Source organism: Schistocerca serialis, chromosome 7, assembly GCF_023864345.2.
Source record: "Schistocerca serialis cubense isolate TAMUIC-IGC-003099 chromosome 7, iqSchSeri2.2, whole genome shotgun sequence".
NCBI lineage: Eukaryota > Metazoa > Arthropoda > Insecta > Orthoptera > Acrididae > Schistocerca > Schistocerca serialis.
In genome coordinates, this window is record NC_064644.1 from 439,959,596 (window position 1) to 439,974,684 (window position 15,089).

Sequence of the window (15,089 nt, forward strand, 5' to 3'; positions counted from 1 at the left end):
TGATGGTACTCATTTCTCCTCCTTACACGAGGCACCACAACAACGTTTCACCAGGCAATGCCGGTCAAGTAATATTTGTGTATGAGAAATGGGCTGGAAACTTTCCTCATGTCAGAACGTTGTAGGTGTCGCCACCAGTGCCAACCTTGTGTGAATGCTCTGAAAAGCTAATAATTTGCATATCACCGCATCTTCTTCTTGTCGGTTAAATTTCGCGTCTGCAGAACGTCATCCTGGTGCTGTAGCAATTTTAATGGCCAGTAGTGTACTTAAACCTAACTAATCTAGGGACATCACACACATCCATGTCCGAGGCAGGATTCGAACCTGCGACCGTAGCAGCAGCACGGTTTCGGACAGAAGCGCCTATGACCGCTCGGCCAACATGATTGGAAAGGAAAGAAGTATGCAAACAGTAGGGTGAAGCGTATGTTACAGTAAGAAATTAGAGGGAGCTGAAATGTAGAAACGAAACGCTACCTCCTCAAATAGCTAAAATTCCTGTGGTAGATCGCTCACGTTTTGCAGCGCGGGCTTGTCGTGTTCTGCAATGAGTCTGCGTGACGTCACCGTACGCTGCGAGAACAAGCGGTGACTACTGTGTCGGCGGCCGCAGTTATCTTCTCAGAGGCGATCCCGAGAACTGTTAAATCAAAATCGCGTGATTTGGCATAAGCCCAAGGTCAAAATCTGCTTATCAATGTCGCAACTGTGTGAGAAGAACGCCCAAGACGAAGTCTCCACGAGTCTTTCCGTAGAAAACCTGTCTCTTCCCTTCAAACATCGGTGTTTCCGCTCGGTGCACTTTATTCGGCCAATCATAGATAATGCCTAACCGTCCCTCCAATGACGGGACTGGAATCAATCCTGATGTCTCTCACCAACAATTTCGCAACCGATAAAGGCCCCAAACCACGTTCTCCTGGCAAGGCAAGTATTCTGGTATTTCTTGTAAATTTAGGTAATTTCGGGCTGTTCACGTTATGGAAAACTGAAGTGGAAAATTTCTCAGAAGCAGCTGTGGCAATATACCAGAATTTGGAATGCTGTCCAGTATCAGGACGAAATGGCAGTTTCTGCAAGTGGTCACACAGTCCACGTGCGGCTGGTTGGTACTGAAGACTTTTCCGCCTCTCCATATTCCTAAACCTTCCATCGCCGAGCGTGGTGGGGCAGTGGTTAACACACTGGACTCGCAGTTGGGAGGACGACGGGTCAATCTCACGTTCGGTCATCTTGATTTAGGTTTTCCGTGATATCCCTAAACAGCTTAAGGCAAATGCCGGGATGGTTCCCTGAAGGGGCACGGCCGACTTCATTCCCTATCCTTCCCTACTCCAGTGAGATCAATGACCTCACTGTTTGGTTCCCTCCCCAAAATCAACCAACCATATCTTCCATCACTTACTGTCTGAACTGGACGCTCAGCCTTCTTGTCCAACGGAACGCTTTTTACCTGCCTGAGCCTCAGATTAGGCTGGCAAGGTCGACTCGTGTTTACTACTGCCACCGCGGTGCACTCCGTTTCTGAGTTTCCGTCAGCGTACCTGTCCTGTGGGAAATGCCGATTCTTCTTCGAAGTTGGAGGTTCCCCTGAGCCGAAAGTAACAAGGTATAGAATGTCCCGTAAACTGAAGTAATGACAGGTTTCCCCACTATCAGAACTTGGTTGTAATGATAGTGCATTGTTGACCCTGACCCAGTCATATAGTTAAGTGCAAAAACAATTAGAGCCCGGATAGGAAATACAGTGTAAATCGAAGGAGAGAATAAAGATGGTAGGCAAGACGTTTGTAAATTATTATGTAAATAGGAATAAAAATGAGAGAAGTCGACCTGAAACAGCCCGACGTCTCACACCGTAAGAGACATAGCGACTGATCTGCCCCACCACATTGTGCACCTTAGCTATTTCTGAAAAATCAGACATTTGCCGTCTCAAGAAAAAAAGAGTAACCGTAATTTCGACCGCTGAAAATACTACGAAAATTAGAGTGCAGTCCCAATGCGATACATCCAATGAAAGTTGGAGAGCCGAACTGTTTAAATGATATTATAAATTTACAGTTATAGGTAAAAAAATAAGCATTCTTCTTTTGTGAATAATTTAATAATTCGTAATATCAGTTCAGTCATTTAAAGATTATTTAAATACAGTTGCTTGCATAAATATCCTGGAACTACAGCCAGATTTGTGGTAAAAGAAGCAACGACTCACAAGCGACATGAACATATAAGGTGTGATAAATTGTAACGTGCGAGAAAAATGAGATATTCTTGGGCGTGCACAATGGTATTTGCACAACATTCCGCTAATTTATGCATATAAGAGCATTCATTCTGCGACAGTATTTTACTAGAGTTAACAGCAATTACTTCGTTAATACCCGCAGCTCTATAGCCTCACAATTTCGACTCAAGCAGTTTTTAATTATTTTCTCACCCACTTTGGACTACAAATATTTAGAGGACAGTTTCGGGTGTTTGTTTTGCTCACAGTTTTAACTCAGCTTATTTTTGAACAATTTGGACTATGATAATTTCATGGAAGTATATGGGTCTGTTTATTTTGTGTGAGTGTCAAGATACATTTCGTACGCCTCCCTAAAATCCTATCATGTACACGAAGAGCAGCGTGAGCTTTTCCACCATGTAATAAATTCGTCTGTACAGGTACAATGTAAACATGACAAGCTGTTGTGAAGTCCTTGAAGTAATTAATTACAGTAGCCATTCAATAATTAACAGGAAAAGTTTTATAAAACATACAAATCTTCGACAGAGGTTGTGCTTCTGTCTAACTTTTTGGTGTGTCTTAGAACTATCACGAGACGCGGCTAGCACACCTGCCTCGCCAACAGGGATCTTGGAATCAGTGAAACAAGATGGCAGCAGCCTTGCAGATTTCTTACCGACGTGGTGCAGCGGAGTCTCATTAGATATCTGTTAGCTGAAGGGCGAAACCAATCGAAAGTCACTGTCGGATTGCAGTGCAATGGTTTACTTTCTTTGAATAAAGTACAAGTATATGAATGGGCAGATAAGCTCAAACGTGTTATAAAAAGTGTCACGCCCAGGACACCCTATCTGTGCTGTCACGGAGAACAACATTGCGAGAGTTGTTGAGCTGATGTAGAAAGACAGGCGTATTGAGGTGAGTTATATTGCAGCAACGATGGGTGTTAATGTCAGATCAACTCCCCATATTGTTCATGGCGTACTGATATTCAAGGAAGAGTGTGCGAAGTGGGTTCCAAAACATTTAACATCAGAAATGAAAGAAAGGTAAAAGTGTGCAGGGAGACATGAAGTTCGTCGGTTTGCCCCACCACAGTACTCTACGGACCTGGTACCTTCAGATTATTACACTTCTAAGCCACTGAAAAAAGCTCTTAGTGACTCAAGGTTCATTGATGATGAGGCAGTCCAGGCAGCAGTGCATAAGTGATTACACACACACCCCCAAGAAAACTTTGCACGTAGAATTGATAAGCTCATCCAGCGCTGGTGTAGGTGCACACAACAAGGGGATTAAGTTGAAAAATAGATAAGTGATATTTTTCGTTCTGATAATAGATTCATTTAAAATAAATACGGATTATTACTGCATGACCCTTGTACAAACACTTATTAAAATATATTATAAACGCTATTAAGCAACCTTTGTTGAGACTGTTTATTTCCTGCCTAATCGAATTTGGATACTACATTCTGCTATATTGCAACAGTTCATGAAAATGCCAAATAGATGTAAGTGGTTTTTGAAATAGATTGTGACTTGATGGACAATGTCTATAAGCATGTGTTTAATCAGTGACCTAAGATTATGTAGAATACACTGAGAATTCCTATCAAGCAGACATTGACATATCCAGTGTAGAGAAGTACAGTGACCAAACCAGTCATATCGACATCAGGAAACATCGCGAACAGAAACGAAGAACAGTAAAAGTTTCTGTACACTCTAGGGGAACTAAAATATACTGATGGTTTTGAAATGTTTAGGCCTTCAGAGTCATATTAATTTGTTTGTTTAGCGATAGCTTTATGAAAAAACAATAACCTTGTATTTTAGTAGCCTAAAGTAAGTATAATGGCATTCTTAATTGTAATACAGTTACAATGACCACCCATATCTTACATATGCGAGGTGCGTAAACAGGTGCCTGATACACAGATGCAGATAACTGACGAGCCACGAGAGGTACGACAGCGTGAAGCTAACAATCAATGCGACAGACATTCGGCAACATGCATCAAACATGCGACGACCGGTGCGCGAGTGCGTGCGCTGGGCTCGGCGGACAGACTTGTAAAGCGGGCAAGTATCGCCCGCGCCTGCACTTTAATGCGCTGACACAGCAGTTGAGGAGCGGTGTAGCACCTGTACCACCAGACAAAGCAAACCGCCGCCACATTTACTCATTTCGGCCCTGTGAACTCGGCAGGCGTGTACGCGCCACTCGTGTGCGCGTGTTTGTACACGGAACACCCAGCCTGTGTGCCGTCGGCACTGTTCGGGCCGCAGCTGTTGTATTCCCATAGAGGGGTAGCTGACAGCCAACAGGGCTTTTAGCGCGAAGCTCCGCCCACCGCGATTCAGAGGCGCCCGCACTTGTTATTAAAGCTACCTGCCTACAGCTGACGTACTCTCCTGACAAAAGCGCACACATCCATCACGCGCAGCAGTACCACGTGCTGCCGCTCCTCCATTCGCCTCTCGTGCTGCTTTTTGTGTGAAGGAGTCAGTGGAAAATCAAGACACTACTAAGCAACGAAGACATTAGACGGCTGTTAGTAAATTTATATTCAGCTCTAACAATAGATCAGTCTCAAATATGATCTCCTTTCGTGTGGAAACGTACATTCTTCAAAGTGTAGTTTATTAGTTAGACACAATCTATTCTCATCCGAAAAGAGGCCTCGAATCTGCTCCTCTTTGGCACAGCTATTGTGTTCTTGGCACCATCGCAAATGGTGCGGTCGATGAACGGATGTCAACAGAAAACAAGGTACTAGTCGTCGGGCGAAGAAACTACCCCATCTGCATCTACAGCTATGTGATTACTTTGCTATTCACAATAAAGTGCCTGGCAGAGGGTTCAATGAACCACCTTCAAGCTGTCTCTCTACCGTTCCACTCTCGAACGGGAAAAACGAGTACTTAAATGTTTCTGTGCAAGCCCTCATCTCTCTTATTTTATCGTGATGATCAATTAATTCTCCCTATGTAGGTGGCTACCAAGAGAATGTTTTCGCTGTCGGGGGAGAAAACTGGTGATTGAAATTTCATGAGAAGACCCCGTCGCAACGAAAAGCGCCTTTGTTTTAATGATTGCCACTCCAATTCACGTATCACGTCTATGACACTATCTTCACTAATTTTCCATAATACAATACGAGCTGCCCTTCTTTGTACTTTCTCAAAGTCACCCGTCAGTCCCACCTGATGCGGATCCCACACCGCACAGCAATACTCCAGAATATGGCGGACAAGCGTGGTGTAAGCAGTCTCTTTAGTAGACCTGTTGCACTTTCTAAGTGTTCCGCCAATGAATCGCAGTCTTTGATTTGCTCTACCCACAATATTATCTATGTGATCGTTCCAATTTACGTTATTTGTAATCGTAATCCCTAAGTATTTACTTGGAATTACAGCCTTCAGATTTGTATGACTTACCGTGTAATCGAAATTTAGCTGATTTCTTTTAGTACTTATGTGAAGAACTTTACACTTTTCCATATACAGGGTCAATTGCCATTTTTTGCACCATACAGGTTTCTTATCTAAATCATTTTGCAAGTCGTTTTGGTCATCTGATGACTTTACAAGACAGTAAATGACAGCATCATCTGCAGACAATCGCCGCGCGGGATTAGCCGAGCGATCTTAAGCGCTGCAGTCATGGACTGCACACATTTGAACATCATTTTGGATATGGAATAAGTAAAAAAATCTGATACATATAGGGTGACAATTATTGAGCTATAATACAAAAAGACTTAAATTGGTTACAAACAACGGCGTGCAAACACTTTATTCAACATGTAAACGTCATTACAGATATTCGGATTTAGGAAATGAAATGTTCGATATGCCTGCTACCAGTGGCGATGACGTGGCGCAGACGAATAGCGAAATTCTGCATGATCCGGTGAAGTTTCGGGATATCGATGCTGTCGATGAGTACCTGAACGGCTCATTTCAGCACAGCAATCGTTTTGGGGTTATTGCTGTACCCCTTGTCTTTAACATAGCCCCCAAAAAAGGCATCGCATGTGTTCAGATCAGGAAACTATGGCTGCCTATTGAGGGCCATGCCAGTGACTCTGGGCAACTCCGAGCCAGAACGCGATCACCAAAGTGCTCCTCCAAGACATCACACACTCTCCTCCTTCGGAGGGGCCGAGCTCCGTCTTGCATGAACCTCATCTTGTCGAAATCAGGGTCGCTGTGGATAATGGGGAATGAAATCATCTTCCACAACTTTCGCATACCGTTCGGTAGTCGCCTTGCCATCAAGGAGAATCTCCCCGATTATCCCGTGACTGGACATTGCACACAACGCCCAGCGTGAGCGATTTCTCGATCGCGAAATGCGGATTCTCAGTCCCCCAGATGCGCCAATTTCGCATGCTCATGAGCCCATCCAAATGAAAGTGTGCTTCATCGCTAAACTAAACAGTACAGCCCGTACTAATTCCCATCATACCCCGCAGCCGACCGTGCAGTTAGAGCGTGCTAACGCAAACCATTCAGAAGTTATGACGATTTTATTTCATAGAATTCAATAATTGTCACCCTGTATCTACAATGGGGAGATAAAACAAAACTTATCACAATCGTCTTATTGAATAAAACATGCTGTGCATAAAATACTTCTTAGGCTGTAGTAGTATTATTAAACAGAAAACAGCTTGCAGCACTGATTACAAATAACATAAATTGGAACGATCACATAGATAATATTGTGGGTACAGCAAACCAAAGACTGCGATTCATTGGCAGAACACTTAGAAGGTGCAACAGGTCTACCAAAGCGACTGCTTACACTACGCTTGTCCGCCCTATTCTGGAATACTGCTGTGCGGTGTGGGATCCGCATCAGGTGGGACCGACAGATTACATCGAAAAAATACAAACAAGGGCAGCTCGTTTAGTATTATCACGAAATAGGGGAAATAGTGTCACAAATATGATACGTGAATTGGAGTGGAAATCATTAAAACAAACGCGTTTTTCGTTGCGACGGGATCTTTAATGAAATTTCAATCATCAGTTTTCTCCTCCGATTGTGATTCTGTTGGCACCCACCAACATAGGGAGAAATAATCATCACGATAAAATAAGAGATATCAGGGCTCGCAAGGATAAATTTAAGTGCTCGTTTTTCCCGCTTGCCGTTCGAGAGTGGAACGGTAGAGAGACAGCTTGAAGGTGGTTCATGGAACCCTCTGCCAAGCACTTTATTGTGAATAGCAGAGTAATCACGTAGATGTACAGCATTAAGGTGGTTTATTGAACCCTCTGTCAGGCACTTTGTTGTGAATAGCGGAGTAATCACGCAGTAGATGTAGATGTAGATTTACACTGGTCAAATTACAGCGTCAAAGATTCGTAGAAGTCCATTTTTGTGTAATAATCTCTGTAATATTAATAATATATACGTCCGTTACTAGTAATAATAAATTAGGCAATACAGATAAATTCTTTCGTTTTGTAAAGGGACATCATCCTCTAGCATTATTCTGCATTTCTGAAAAGTTTCATATAATTTTATACACAATAGATTATATTTCAAGCTAAAATTTATGAAAAGGAAATATTTTACTTTCGTTGTTACAAACGATATGTACTAGCTCTGAATGTATAGTTCAAATTGTTTTCTTAGAAACACTTGAAATTATAATATTTTGGTTCATTTAAAATTTCTGATACTAATTACGCAGTCTAATGCTGCTTATTATGTTTATTTCTGAATTCATAAAAAAAATCTAAATTAATTGAAATTCATTTGTAAAAAATAGTAAACCGCTTGGAATATTGTTATTACCACAGAGTTAAGTAGTAGTAGTAAGTATGCCTCTGATGTAAACGGACACATTTTTGTAATTTCAGCTTTCTTAATGTGAAAATTCAAAAGACAGTGTGGTATAGTAAAATGTGAGGCAATAAATTCTGCAAAGACATTCTTCAAAATTATTTAGGTCGATTGAACTACGATAACGCAAAATGCGAGAATTTCAGACTGAAGAATCAGACGCCTAGACATGAAGAACTGGAGCCTAATGTGCGAGAAAAGATAAGTAAAAAGTTTATTGTAAATCTTCCTGCTCTCGAATTTTCTGAAAAGACTTTACCATCGTACATAGTAGCAACAACAAAGAAGGGAGGTGTAGATTACAGGTTTCTCTTTGGATTTAACTGGTAGCTTAAATTTTTGTATGTGGTAGAAACTCATTTAAAATGTATCTACCAAAACAATGCAAACATTTCTCCATCGAACTAAGTTATTTAAGTCTTTATATACGTTTTTCAATTTATAACGTGAATTCCACGTGCTGAACTGCTGCAAGCAATTCTATTCATTTGAATATAATATCTCTAGACACTTGAAAGTAACTGCGTGCAAGAGTTTCGACGAACAGGCTACTGCAACGGATACTGATATTAACATCATAATTCTGCAGTACAGCTATAACGTTTTTTTCCCATTCTGACAAACTAATAATGTCCGTTGCTTAAGTGACTCAGAGTTCATGGTCTATTAAAAGTGATATTGCTCGGGTTTAGCGTGGCACATAGGCCCTAACTGTCCTACAACCCCGTTGAGTTACACACAGGAAAGAGAGAATCGCGAACATGTTTGAACTTACGCGAAGAAAGGTAGTAACAGTCGGTCGTTATGCCGTAACGTGTGGGGCGTTTCGTGCAACGTAAGTCCATAGAATGGTATTGGATGTTTCTGGAACGATGTTTGACGGTAGCTGAAAGCCGAAGAAGGCATTCATTATGAGTTGTTTCGAGGAGCTTCTGCTTTTCATATTTTCGAAGCAAAGTTCAAAGGTGATTAACTACCAGTTGTTTCGAGGAACGTCTCCTTTTCACTTTTACATAAGTAGGGAGGTACGAAACATTCATATACCGGCTTTAATAACACTGGAATACTTCGGCCGGAAATGAAATTGCACTGCAAATACTGCTCAGCCACTGCTGGACATGCAGCTGGGCTTTGTCACGTCTGTGAAGAGGGACCATTGCACGTTACTTACGACGGATTTGTTTTACAGATAAACTTAGGAGCCATAAATTTTCAGTTGTTTCCGTGTCTCAGTAACTTCTTTACGACAACAGTGGATTCATGACTCGTATAATTTGTGTATCAGATATTGTGTAGTTGAAAATCAAATTCTTTACGGTTGTTAACGGATAATGATGCGAAATATTCTGCAACGATTACTTGCAATACCCCTTCCTAAAAAGTATTTCTTCTGTAAAATTTTACTTGAAGATTGTGACCAAAGAGACGACATGCTAATATCTGTGTTAACTATAAAATTAAACGGAGGCGCTGCCATCAGTTTTTTCGAGGACAGTTAGGACACACCTGGCTGTTCCCCTTTGTGTTTCGCCTAAGCATCCTGCTTCGTGGCTTTGTAGGATTTGCAATATATTAAGCTGAATCACAATCAAGATCTGTTCGATTTCAGACTTTTATGCTAACTACCAGTGTATTATCAATACCATTTTTCAAATTTTGTGGCAGAGACGCAACATATCTACGTGGCACCGATCCGCCATTGGTGTGTAATTCTGAGTGTCTATTTTTCGCTTATTGTACGACCTGAACCACCAGTCAATAGGAAAAGTGTCCGTGTGTTTTAACTAATTACACAGCACAGAGTGGCAACCGTCGGTGTACATCTTTAGTTGTGCTGCTGCCAACAACACTTTAGGGCAATTTCATCGTGCAATCAATAACAGATCAGTAACAATCTACAAACTCGTTTAATCTTGTTGCTATTATCACTCTGGGTATTAGGGATTTCCGTCACGCATAGACTTTTTTCTTCTTTTTTTTTTTTTTGCACATTGTCACAAACGTATTTACAATTTAAAACCATTCCTGAATAGTTTATTCCGTAGAAAAGCGTTTCACTAGTAATTGGATGGTTTAACTGTAGTACAATGAAAAGAACAATTGTACTGACGATTTCAAAAACTGTTGCAGCACTTCAGTAACTGGTGACTTAAATGTTACCAATGCATGGAGCAGGGAGGGGGGACAAGATATAAAACTGTCTGAAAATTTTTCTTCATTGCCAGAGGTATCAACGGAGGAAATGTGACACTATATATATGAATTTCAAAAAATGACCCTAACAAGTTATAAAATTAACAACCAGAAAACAATTGAGAGGAACCTCTATAGCAAACGCGCCGAACAAAAACCCGGTAGGTCATTCACAGCCGGCTTTCATTTATTCAGTTACGAAATTAAATGACATGTGCGCATGTCATGCACTGATCAGCCACAACATTGTGACCACTTACCTGATGCCCAGTATACCACTTTTGGCGCGGATAGCAGCGGCGACGCATCGTGACGTGGAAGCAATGAGGTCTTGGTAGGTAGCTGGACGGAGCTGGCACCACATCTGCAGACGTAAGTCACCTAATTCCCGTAAATTCCGTGGAGGGGGTTGAGGGATGATGAGCTCTGACGCCAAATTCAGTCACATCCCAGACGTGTGGGACAGGGTTCAGATTTGGTGAGTTGGGGAGCCAGCACATCAACTGGAACTCGCCACACCATTCCGCGAAGCACGCCACACTCATGGCTTTGTGACAAGGCGCATTACCTTGTTGGAAACTGGATTCCCACTTGAAGGTCCCCAGGGCATAATGGAGCCACCGTCAGCTTGTCTCCATCCCACAGTAAAGGTATCAAGGGGCTCTTCCCCTGGGAGACTACAGATTCACGCCCTCCCATCGGCACTATGAAGAAGGTGTCGGGATTATTCAGACCACGCAATGCTCTACCACTGTGACAAAGTCCAGTGCCGATGGTCACATGCCCATCTCAGTTGCAGTTGGTGACGTGTGATGTTAATACTGGCACATGCATGGGTCGTCGGCTGTTGAGGCCCATCGTGAGGAGATTACGGTGCACAATGTCTTCAGACACATTTGTAATCTGCCCAGAATTAAAGTGTGATGTTAGTTCCGCTGCACAATTTTAAGAATTACAGGTTTTGTCACTAAAATATTTGTTCGAAAATTGTAATGTATCGTAAAGTGGTTGGTTTATCCTGAATATTCCATAGTCATTATGGCGAAAACCAGTCACAAAACTCAGTTATTTAATCTTAATCTACATATGTACGTGTAATTACCCGTATTTTATAATTGTCAACGATATTTGAGCAACCAAGATATTCTATGGGTTTGTACTTTAGGAAGCAGCCACTAGTATATTTAAATTACCATACTGACTGGGTCCGTCCTTTCTTTTTATTTTAGTGGTCACGTGGTCACATATATCTGAGAGAGAGCTTTAGAGACTACTATATCTCATTGGAACGTCAGTAGCTTCTTGTTTTTTTCTTTTAGGTTCACCCGCCCTAAAAGCATTTTGTACAATTGATGGTATCCTCAAAGGTAATATACATAAGCACACACAGTGATTACGTAGTTAAACTACAAAGCTATATAAAACTTTCCTGGCAGATTATCACTGTGTGCCGGACCGAGACTCGAAATCGAGACCTTTGCCTTTGGCGGGCAAGTGCTCTACCTACTCAAGCAAGACTCACGCCCCGCCCTCACAGCTTTACTTCTGCCAGTACCTCGTCTCCTGCCTTTGTTTTGGAGGTAGGAGACGAGATACTGGCAGAAGTAAAGCTGTGAGGGCGGGGCGTGAGTCTTGCTTGAGTAGGTAGAGCACTTCCCCGCCAAAGGCAAATGTCTCGATTTCGAGTCTCGGTCCGGCACACAGTGTTAATCTGCCAGGAAAGTTTCATATCAACGCACACTCCACTTCAGAATGAAAATCTCATTCAACAAGCGATATAGTCTGCATAAATCTACGAATACGCTAATATCTACCACACATTTATTCCTTAATAGCTAGGTTCAAAAACTGTCGGAATTTTTCGCGTTCTGCTGCCAGTGACTTAGGCATTACGTGAAATAGCGTTTAATCAATAGCCAATAGCGGGCGACTCACTTCTTTTGCAGCTACGGTATGAGCTAGTGCCAACCGAGTTGTACATAGGATCTAAGCAACACTTCGTGTGGAAGATTCTTGTTTGCATGCGGTCAATCACTTGTAAGTAGTCGGTCTAATATTAACCTTAAATGGCTCCATGAATTTCTTGGGAGAATTAACGTGGAGAAATTACTACACTTAAGAGGGTGGGTTCTCTAGGAAAGAGGAAGTTAAGCCATCAGCCAGGGGTAAGAAATCTGCCGATAAGTGACCACGGGACACACATGCGAATATGGTTCAATGCAAGTGCGTATCCTACGAATGAAGGCTCAAGGACAATGTAGGCCATCTATGCAATACTCTTATCCAGTATCCGTAAAACTGATAGTCATCATTGAAAAATTTTCCCCATTTCGTCCGAAAAGCAACAACCGAAAACAAATGAGCATTACCTCGTTTCAGCTGCCACTGTGCGCCCGTGAACTTTAGGATCATCACCACACAAGAAAGCAACATGAAGCTTGCAGTTATTCGCTCACCGCCGACAGCGCTCAAAGTAAGAGACCCCAACCTCGACCCGAGTCACGCTCTCATCAAGACTCGTGGGCAGCACCTATAGCGGTGATTTATCTCTCTGCAGCATTCGGCTGATCTACAAATCCACCGTAACATCTCTCGATCCTTTCAGCTTTAGTCCATACATTTTCTCTCATCAGGGCTACCACACTTATCCCAGTCTCGTGACCAGCCCATGTTCTGCCTGCTACAGGCTCCGTTTACACTGTACACCACACTTTCCATCACAGCTTAGTCCCACAATTCCCAGTCATAGTGACCCAATTCCTTGTGTTGTCGTACTTCCCCTCATCCATTCTTGCTGTCTACACTGACAGACCATACAGCGAACTGACATCTAGACACATGATCGATGCAACATCGTCGTCGTCGTAGTCCTCATCGTCGTCGTCGTCATCGTCTTGGCTGAGTAATGTTAGTTTTGGAGAAAATCTTCAAAAGGAAATTTTATAGTCTTTTAATCATATTATTTTAATGTATTGACTGAAATTACACTGACGGGAAGAAATTGTGACACAACGCAGGAGTTGTGAGACATAAATGAAAATTGGAAGGCGTGTTTATACATCTGAAAGATGACGTCTGTTCAGACTACACGCCAGTCGCGTAAGGGTAGCAATAGTAGTACCAGTATGCCGATGTAAATCAGGTTTTGCTTTAAGACAGACATAGTAATGGTTGCGATCGTTAGTTATCTTCGAGACTGGACGTAGTGAGGTGATGTTAGTGAATTATACACTTAAGGCAGCACATATGTAATTATCAACACCTTACTGAGTCTGAACAAGTTCGTTTAATAGGGCTACGAGAAGCTGGATGTTCTGCGATATTGCGGGAAGCTTGCCAGAAACGTAACGACTATGCCTTGTTGCTGGCAGTGGTTATCACGAGAATGTACGACAGCAAGAAGACCGGGCTAGAGACCACCACATACCTCTACTGAGAGGGACGACTATAGTGTTCGGCGAATGGCTCTGGCGCATCGTGCTGAATCTGCAGGAGCAATTTGAGTAGCATTTGGCACCCAATGGCACAACCAACTGTTACAAATCGGTTACTTCAAGGGCAGCTCCGAGCCAGAGGCACCCTGTAGCGTGCACTCTACTGACCCAAAACCATAGCCATTTAAGACTGCAGTGTTGTCAAGAAAGCTCATTCGAATGCAGGGTGGAGATCGGTTGTGTTTTATGATGACAGCTGGTTCTGCCATGGTGCCAGTGACAGCCATTTGTTAGTAAGAAAAAGGCCGGTAGAGGGTCAGCAACCTACCTGTCAGCGTGCTAGACATACTATACATACACCTGGAGTTACTGTCTGCGGTGCTATTTCATATGACAGCACGAACACTCTTATGGTTATCCCATGCACCCTGACTCCACATTTGTACGTCATTACGGTGATTCGACCTGTTCTAGGCGCTACAGTCTGGAACCGCGCGACCGCTACGTTCACTGGTTCGAATCCTGCCTCGGGCATGCGTGTTTGTGATGTCCTTAGGTTAGTTAGGTTTAAGTAGTTCTATGTTCTATGGGACTGATGACCTCAGAAGCTAATTTCGTCATCGTGTACACGTTCACTGAATGCAGCGGAACAGCGGCATAAAGATGCCATGCTGAACTTTTCCCGAAGCGAAGTCAACCATTTCAGATAACGTTTAGAACGGGAGCTGTTGTAAGGTTCTTCGTCTTTATGAAGATTTTCTCATGGAAAGAAAGATAAATAAGATAAGAAATCGAATGAATCACATTTACGTGTCTACTTTATAAGGAGGCACCGTAGACCACGATTCTCTTATATTACAAAAATGGTTCAAATGGCTCTGAGCACTATGGGACTTAATCTCTGAGGTCATCAGTCCCCTATAACTTAGGACATCACACACATCCATGCCCGAGGCAGGATTCGAACCTGCGACTGTAGCGCCTAGAACCGCTCGGCCACACTGGCCGGCGCTTATATTACAATTCTCACAAAATAGCTCTAACAAACATCCGAAATTTTGTTGGTGGGTTTCAGGTTTGGATTGGAAATAATAATGAAAACCTCTGCGCTTTAATTTCCAACTAGCGCCGCCCTTTTCCACAGTATTACGTCACAGAACCGGCCTGTCATCGTCTGCGCCTTGCGGGTTTGGTGCCACGTGTGCTCAAAGGTGACGTTATCGGCGTTTTCTCTGCACACGCCCAGATGATGGCTTAGTTGTGTATAAAAGCAGCTGTTAGTTGTTAGCAGTTGGCTTTAACTTCCCATGTCGCCATATTGATTTACGTTTTTTCCCGAGTCTCACATCCCCCGCATTAT